Here is an 8,393-nt window from a genome sequence, read left to right on the forward strand (position 1 = left end):
CATTGCAATGATTAATCTAAAAGAGAAAAAATAAATACTTACTAAAGGTAAAAAAAAAAAAAAAAGAATGATACAAACTTTTGGTTACATCATTAAAAACTCAAATAAGTTGACATTTTTATAAACTTATCACTCTATTTTTTTTGTTTTTTATTTTTCATATAATTTACTCTAAACTTATGAAATATAAGATTCATTTTATTGTTATTGTTGTATTAAGTAACACTAGTTAAAAGAGAATGCATGCAGTATTTTTCTATTTTATTTTTAATTTTTTATCAAAAGATATATTTTTATTATAATATTGATTAAAAATTCGTTATTAATTACTCATTTAAGTAAAAAAAAAAAAAATGCATCCACCAATTTTTTGGAATAAATGTAAAATGAGAGAGAAGGAATTAAGCATAGAACTTACTTCAGCAGCCCCTTTGAGGGACAAAAATTGAAAAGAAAATCCGATCGCGATGGGACTCGAACCCACAATCTCCCGCTCCGGAGGCGAGCGCCTTATCCATTAGGCCACGCGATCAGTTCGGCTCGTTGGTCAAATTAAATATCTTATTGATATACTCTTAAGATTCCTTTTCATTTCACTATTGGATAATGACTTGTTCAAAGATTCAGATGTTTAGCCAAATGGTTCAATAGTTGAATCATTCAGGTTAACATTGTGTTAATAAAAATGTATTCCGATATATTATATAAATATGTTATGCAGTTATATAAACTAAATATTATCGTATAAGAATTAGAAATATTCATTATAATTTTAGAAAATGTAAAAAAAAAAAAAAAACTAAGCTTACAAATTTTATTTTTTACTTTTTAATTTTTGTAGTGTATTTTTATTTTATTTTTTACTTTTTTTTTTAAATAAAATTTTTAGTGAAAATGAAGAAAGAATCATTAATTAGTATGCAAAATTAAGTTAGGTATAATTTTAAAATTATAAAAAAAAAAAAAACCTTATTTTAAATGATCATGGTCAATTAAAAACTAAACAAGTCATCGATTTTCTCATAAACTCGATAATTCAATACATCTTCTTTTTCGATTAATTGTATAAACGGTCCAATCAATGAATCGATCCACATCAAAGATTGAATTATCGAGTTAATCATCTGGCCGTCAGACAGGTCCGATTTTAATAATTATCCTAATAGAACAAAAATGGAATCGTATACTACTTTTTACCTGCCTTTTATTAGAGTAACCGGTTGAGGCCTGGTTTGTGCCTCTTTGCGTGAGAGGCTCTAAACCTGCATCTGTGAGCTAGTTCAGCTAAATATTTTCAAAACAATAATTCATGATTATTTGTGATTCTTGGTTAACAAAACAGAATTCCGTTCGTCTTTGATATACTGTTTCATTTTGACTTTGCAAAAAAAAATTTTTTTTTTTAAATTTAATTTGAATTTTAAGTTGCAAAAAACAGAATTCCTTCTTTTTCTCTTTCGGAGGAATCTAATACTTGAGAGCATAATATCTTTTATAGCTTCACAATTCTAATCTATCTTCTTCCAAAACCCATTTGAATTTATAAAAAAGAAATCCCATTTGAATTGGGAAAATTTTTTAATAAAATTTGCATTTTCAAACCAAGAAACTTTTCATGAAATTTCATAATCGACTTTTGTAGTTAATCCATGCAACATCATCTCAAATGAAATCTTTTAATTTGAATAAACTATAACCACTCATTTGATCTTAAAGGATCTAAGCATCGTCATAAAAAAATGAATCAATCTTCATTTTTAAGTAGTTAACAATGACAGTTTCTTCTTTTTTTGTTTCTCTATTGTTAAATAAAAGGTTGACCAAAAAATTTTGAAATGATCATTTAATAGTTTACGAACCTACAAAAAGATCGCTTGGGTGGTCAAAAATTTTAAAAAGAATCTAGAATAGAAAGGAGACAGGAATGGGTGAAAATGAGTTGTAACAAAATATAGAGATAAAAAAGCGAGAGACGAAAAAGATGAAGGGCAGATTTGAGAGAAAATGAATTGTTGATGTGGGTAAGGTATCGATGTATTTGGAACTCAATAAAAATACGATAATGTGGCTTCATTATAACCGTAGATAGCATTACATGGGATTTAATCTGCCACCTGATAAGTTAATTCCTCCCAACTGTAGATTGAAAATATTCTGTGCAGCCACGTGTTACTTGCTTTTTTGAACTTTTTTTTTCTTTTCAGTTTTTAAAATATTTTATTTTTTTTTTATTCAATGGGGTTTACTGTTTTTGAGGAACTCATTTTCTACATTTAATTTTTTTGTTTTTTTCTATTGATAACACATGTCACTTTTTTATTTTTTATTTTTAAATATTTTATTATTTTGTAGTGGATCCATTATTTTTTTAGGACTTTTTTTTTTATATAGTTTTTGTAATTTATGTTTTTTTTAACTTATAACTTTTTTTTTTTTTTGTGAAACTTGTTTCTTTTGTATTTTTAAAAATTTTTGGGTGACACATTCTTTTTTATATTTCAACAATATTTTATTAGTTAAGACACACTTGAAATCAATTTTTTTTGTTTTTGTCGAAAAAACTTAATTAATCTTTTTTTATATTTTATATATTTTTCGATCCACCTTATATTAAAGGTATGGCATATTTTTTATTTGTTTTTAACTTTTGGTTTTTTCTATTTTTTGTTCTTATATATTTAATAAATAATTTTTTAATTTCATTTTTTAAGGAATCACTTGATATTAAAGGTATATCATGTATCAAGTTATTTTATGTTTTTCACTTTTACTATTTTATTTTTTCTTGTTTATATTTTTTATTTAATAAATATTTTGAAAATTTTTGAATTTTTGAATTTTTGATCCATTTGATATTATTATTAAAAATATATTTTTTAGTTACTTTTTCCTTTTTAATTTGATAAATTTTTAAAAATGGATATTAAAGAAAGTGTTGATGTTATATAATTAGGATGTAATCAATTTAACTATATATTTATTATATAAATTTTACTCAATTTAACTTTTATTTAACCTTCATTTGAGTCTCGATATGCCATCTTATTTTCCTTTTATTTAAACTTTTTTTTAATTTTTTGAAATTTACATAATTTTTATGTAAAAACAATACACATGCTTACGTGATACCCCAATTTGTTTTTTTGCTTTTCAATTTTTTTAATTAGATAAATTTTGCTACAAAAGAAACTAATGGGTTAGACTAGCAAAACAATTTGTATCTTATGGATTTCACTCAATTAAGATGTCCACATAATACTCAATGAGCTTTCGTTTCTCCTTTTTCTCTTTTTAAATTTTTTCTTTTTTTATTTTTTTTGCTTTTTCCCTTTTTATCTTTTTTTAATAAAAGTAATTTTGTAAAAAAATTTATAAAAGTGTCCACATGGCACTCCATTTGTGTTTTTTTATTTTTCATTTTTGTATCTTTTATTAGATAAATTTTGTAACGAAATGTGACAATTGATATAAATGCCAAACCAACTCATAGCTGACAAATTTTGATTCATCTCAATCCCATATTGGATGATTTTATTTAATCAAGATTGAGAGGAGATGAGTCAAGTATTTTAAAGAAAAAAACAAGATCAAGTTCGAAATGTATTTATGGTGCTTTATATTGATACATTTCGATATGTATATAAAAATATATATTTTATTATTTATTTAATTTTATACATATATATGTATTATATTAATAAAGTATTTTTTTCCCTTAATTGAAGAATTTTATATTCCAAACTTAATATGATATGTCAATGTAGCACCATTAATCAGCTTTTTTTCTTTTCTTTTTTTTTCCATTTCTTATCCTTTTTGTCACTTTTTTCCATTTTTATGTATTTATTTTTTAAATTAATTTTGTGAGAGAAGAGGACTAATTAAGATCTCCACCTTTCATTCTTTTTTTTTTTTTGGATAAGTATTTATTATCCAAGAAACAGTAATCACTACTACAAGCACCAAGTACATCAATATCTAACTTCCAACATAACCATATCTCTACTTATTTTTGTTGTCACTGTTATTATACAGTAATATCTCAGCTTAATTCCTATCATTCTCTCAAACTTTGGCTTATTCGATCATTAGCTATATAGCTTATTCCTACTAATCTTAGCTTTGCTGCATCTATTATCTACTTCACTATTTGCCCTGCTGCCATTTCCTCTGAACTGTAGAGCCTTCTATTCCTTTATGCACAGATCATATATATGTAGGCTCCCCAAGCCAGCCTCAATAGTATTGAATCAAATGCCTTTCTTTTTAGCTGTCGTATTGCCCATTGAAACTTCTCCTCCCATCCTGTCACCTCCCTTTGCAAGTTACAAAGTAGTAGAATTTGTTTTTAAATTTCCTTTGAATATTCTCTCCCTTTCCTATTTACAAAGCACACAGCCTTCATCCATAAATATCCCTCATGATAACAATTGATCCTTTATAGGAAGTTTGTTAAGAACAGCCATTTAAGAAACCTTAGTAGGTTTAGAAATATTGAGTTTACACCAAATGAGCCTATGCCAACCTACCTTCTGCTTTCTTTGTCTTAGTGTCACGGACCTAAGGAAGAGTCCTGAATCCCACATCGAACATAATAGGAGGGTCACTAGGGTATAAAAAGGTTCATACCACCTTTTCCTTGTGATGCGCCTTTTGTAGGACAAAACCATGAGGTCAGGGGGGCTAGAGCGGACAATATCTCACAAGGAACCGTGGCAGGAAGGCTGATCTGGGATGCCGGAAGGGTGAATGCTCGGGTCCCGGAGCCGCGCGGGTTCAGAGCTTAAGTCTCGACCCGTGACAAGTGATATCAGAGCTAGCCCTATACCGTTTGATCCACGCCAAGTACCTCGAAGGAGGTAGGCAGGGTGCGTGACGAGGGCATCACGAGGTTGGGTGCGGGAGAATGTCATGGACCTAAGGAAGAGTCTTGAATCCCACATCGAATATAATAAGAGGGTCATTGGGGTATAAAAGGATTCACACTACCTCTTTCTTGTGAGGCGCCTTTTATAGGATAAAACCGTGAGGTCAGAGGGTCAAAGCGGACAATACCTCACAAGGGTGTGAACTGTAACGATCAGGCTGATCTGGAACGTCGGAAGGATAAATGCCCGGGTCCCGGAATCACGCGGATTCGAAGCTTAAGTCTTGACCCGTGACATTAGTACCTCCCAAACATTTATTGTAGAGTAGCTTGTGCTTATAGTGTTCCATACAACTTCATCCTCTTTCTGCTTTAAGAATTTGGAAACAATGCTCATTAATTTTAGCAGTTTCTTCATGGCCCAACTTTGATTTGGTACACTAGGAATTTCCCATATGCTACGTCCCTTGAGCATATAACTTTGTATCTATGCTATCCACAATGATCTAGCTTTTTTGTAGATTAACCACAGTAGCCTAATATCCTTAACTCCCAATCTTCTTTCAGACTTTGGCTTAAATATATCTTGCCAACTAACTTTTGCCCACCTCGTTACATTTGCTTAACCTTTCAAAAAAAAATCGTAGGCATAGTTGCGTGATCTTTTTTATTACAGAATGAAATGTCTACACCAATAGTTGCATATGTTGAATATCACAAACTAAATTAATTGCAATATACTAGCATAAGAGATGCGCCTGTTTGCCTAGCCTTGAATTCTTAGTGTAATTTTCTCAATCAAAGGTGCACAATCCCTAATGGTTAGCTTGCGATAGACTAATGGTACACAGAGGTACCTAATATGGAGGTTTCCTTGCTTGAATCCTATTTCTTCTAGAATCATTCCAGTTCATCCTTTGAAACATTTGTAATAAATCTCACTTTTCATACAATTAAGCTGTAGTCCTGAGAATAAGTAAAACAATGCCAATTTGTTTTGTATACCAATAATAAATTCCAAATTCCCTTTTGTAAAGATAAGCAGATTATCCATAAAGCTCAAGTGTGTCAATAGGACCCTTTTAAACTTCAAGTGATAAGAAAAGACACCATGAATAGCAGCAATATCCGAGAGTCTAGATAGAACATTTATAATGATAACAAACAAAGAAGGAGACATTAAGTCCCCTTGTTGCACTCTTTTTACTCCCAATTCACAGAATCAAATGCTTTCTTTAGATTAACCTTTATAACGCATCTAGGTGATAATGTGCTTTTAGCATACCTTCTTACCAAATCTTGCGCCAACAACACATTATCAGTAATACTTCTTTTCTTGATAAGGGCATTTTGACGACTACTTATTAAGGTTGACAACACCTGTTGTAATCTTTTTGCCAAAATTCATGTAATGGCCTTATAGATGACAAAACAATAAGATATAGGTTGGCAAATTCTTGTAATGGCTTTATAGATGGCAGAACAACAAGATATAGGCCTCAACTTAGTAATATTAGTTAGAGATTTGCTTTTGGGCACCAATACAATAATGGTTGAAGTAAAAGCAAGTAACAATTCTTCTTGTTGAAATATGTATGCTATAACTTCAATGACTTCTTCCCTCACTATTTTCCATGCTATTTTGAGAAAATATGCATTATATCCATCAGGCCCTGATGCTTTATCATTGTGCTAGGCAAAGATTGCCTGCTTTATTTCTTCTCCAATAATATTTTGTGATAATGCTACTTGCTACTTTTTAGTTAATGAAACATGTAGAATGCTAGCCAGTAGTTCTTTTGTACATCCTTCCATCTTTGTGTTAGTAGTACTCAACAACTTTTTAAAAAACCCTATTGCCTCATTTGAGATTTATGAAAATATCTTTGACCTATTTTTTTCACTGTCATATAATAGCTTTATTTCACTTTTCCTTTTCTTGGTAGCCACAAGTTTGTGAAAAAAACTTGTATTTTGATCACATTCTTGAATTCATCTTATCCTCGATTTTTAACTTCATAAGCTTTTTTCATCTTTCAGTAATTCATGAAGCTCTTGCAGAAGTTTCTTATCTTTATTAACATCAAATGCAAGTGAATGTAAGAGTGCAGCTATTTGCGCTTTTGCCAGCTCCTCCCTCTTTGTTGTCACTCTCTCAAAGAGATCTCTATATTGTAAGAAATTACATTTTTTGAGGTCTTGCTTAAACCTTTTTAATTTCCAGTGTAGGATAGCCATCCGCTTACCATTCACTAGCATTTTTCAATATTCTTCCACTATCTTTAAGAAATCCTGGTGCTCTGTCCAAAAATTGAAGAACTTGAATAGGTTTGGTAGGGATTGCCTTGGCACATTCATATTTATCAAGGCTAAGCAATGATCAGAAACCCTTGGTGGTAAAAATTCTACAACTGAATCTGGCTGCCATGTAAGCCTTATATCATTGATTAAGACTCGATCCAACTTCCTAAAGAAAGTATGATTACTCTAAGTAAACAAAGGCTCTGTGTAAGGGTGGTTCATTACATCCAACGTCTATAAGCAATCTAGAAATTCCCTCATGCTTATACTAGCATTTATAGCTGTAATATAAACCTCTTATGATTTCCTTCATTATTACTACCTTATATAGCTATAATATAAACCTTTTCCATCTCATATAAAATGCTACACGTAATACTTTAATCCATAGCTTCCATTAGGTCCACTTTCATTTCAAACTTTCACATCATCCAAAATTTTCCATTATAGGCATATGAGTAGTTATGTGTAATAGACCAACCAACAAAATGTGTACTTAGTACTTGTTGCATGTTATTTTGTTTTACTTTAGTTTTTAGTAAACACACCATAACTACTTGTAATCTTCTAATCTTGCTTATCACCTCCGTTTCTTTAGAAGGGCATTAAGCCCTCTGACATTCCAACTTAGTAATTTCATGAAAAGGAAAATGAAGGGTTACATCCCATGGTAGCTTAATCTACCTTTGCTTGCTTCTTGCCTTTGTTAATAGAGCTTTTCTTTTTTTTTTCGTCAACTACTTCATTAATTCTACAACTTCAGTGAAGGCTACTCGAGTTTTCCTTGGTGAGTTGGGAACTTGGTCATCCATCACTTTCTCCTGAGAAGTAGGCATAGCATTCCCAACCCTGTTCTTTTCATTTCCTTTTTCCTTCTCATCTATTAACTCCAGAATAGCAAAATTGTTGGTGCAGATAGCCTTTACACTTGTTTGTCTTAGATCCTGAACTGATTTTTAATACAGTCTCTATCCTAGTCTTCTTCACCTTTTTAATAGATTCAACCCCTGGTCTTTGGTTACTTCATCCACTAGCTTTTGCTTAGGCTCCCACACAGTTACTACTTCAATCGAACCCTTATTCAAGCATGCCTTTTCTGTATGACCAAATATATTACACTACTAACATTTTGGTGGCCTCCATGAAACGTCTACAGAAATAGAAGTGATAGCTCCATTGCAGAGCATTACATCAATGAATCGAGAAATCTTTATATTCATTCGAC

At 30.6% G+C, this 8,393-nt stretch overlaps 1 non-coding gene across 1 annotated transcript; it reads right to left on the minus strand.

The window, feature by feature from the left end:
* Positions 1–459: 459 nt before the first annotated feature.
* TRNAR-CCG (transfer RNA arginine (anticodon CCG)) lies at positions 460–532 on the minus strand. The gene has a single exon. It is a non-coding gene; the product is annotated as a tRNA-Arg (tRNA).
* Positions 533–8,393: the final 7,861 nt, after the last annotated feature.

Source organism: Durio zibethinus, chromosome 25 (genome assembly GCF_047325235.1).
Source record: "Durio zibethinus cultivar Kanyao isolate XHJ-2024 chromosome 25, ASM4732523v1, whole genome shotgun sequence".
In the NCBI taxonomy this organism is placed as follows: domain Eukaryota; kingdom Viridiplantae; phylum Streptophyta; class Magnoliopsida; order Malvales; family Malvaceae; genus Durio; species Durio zibethinus.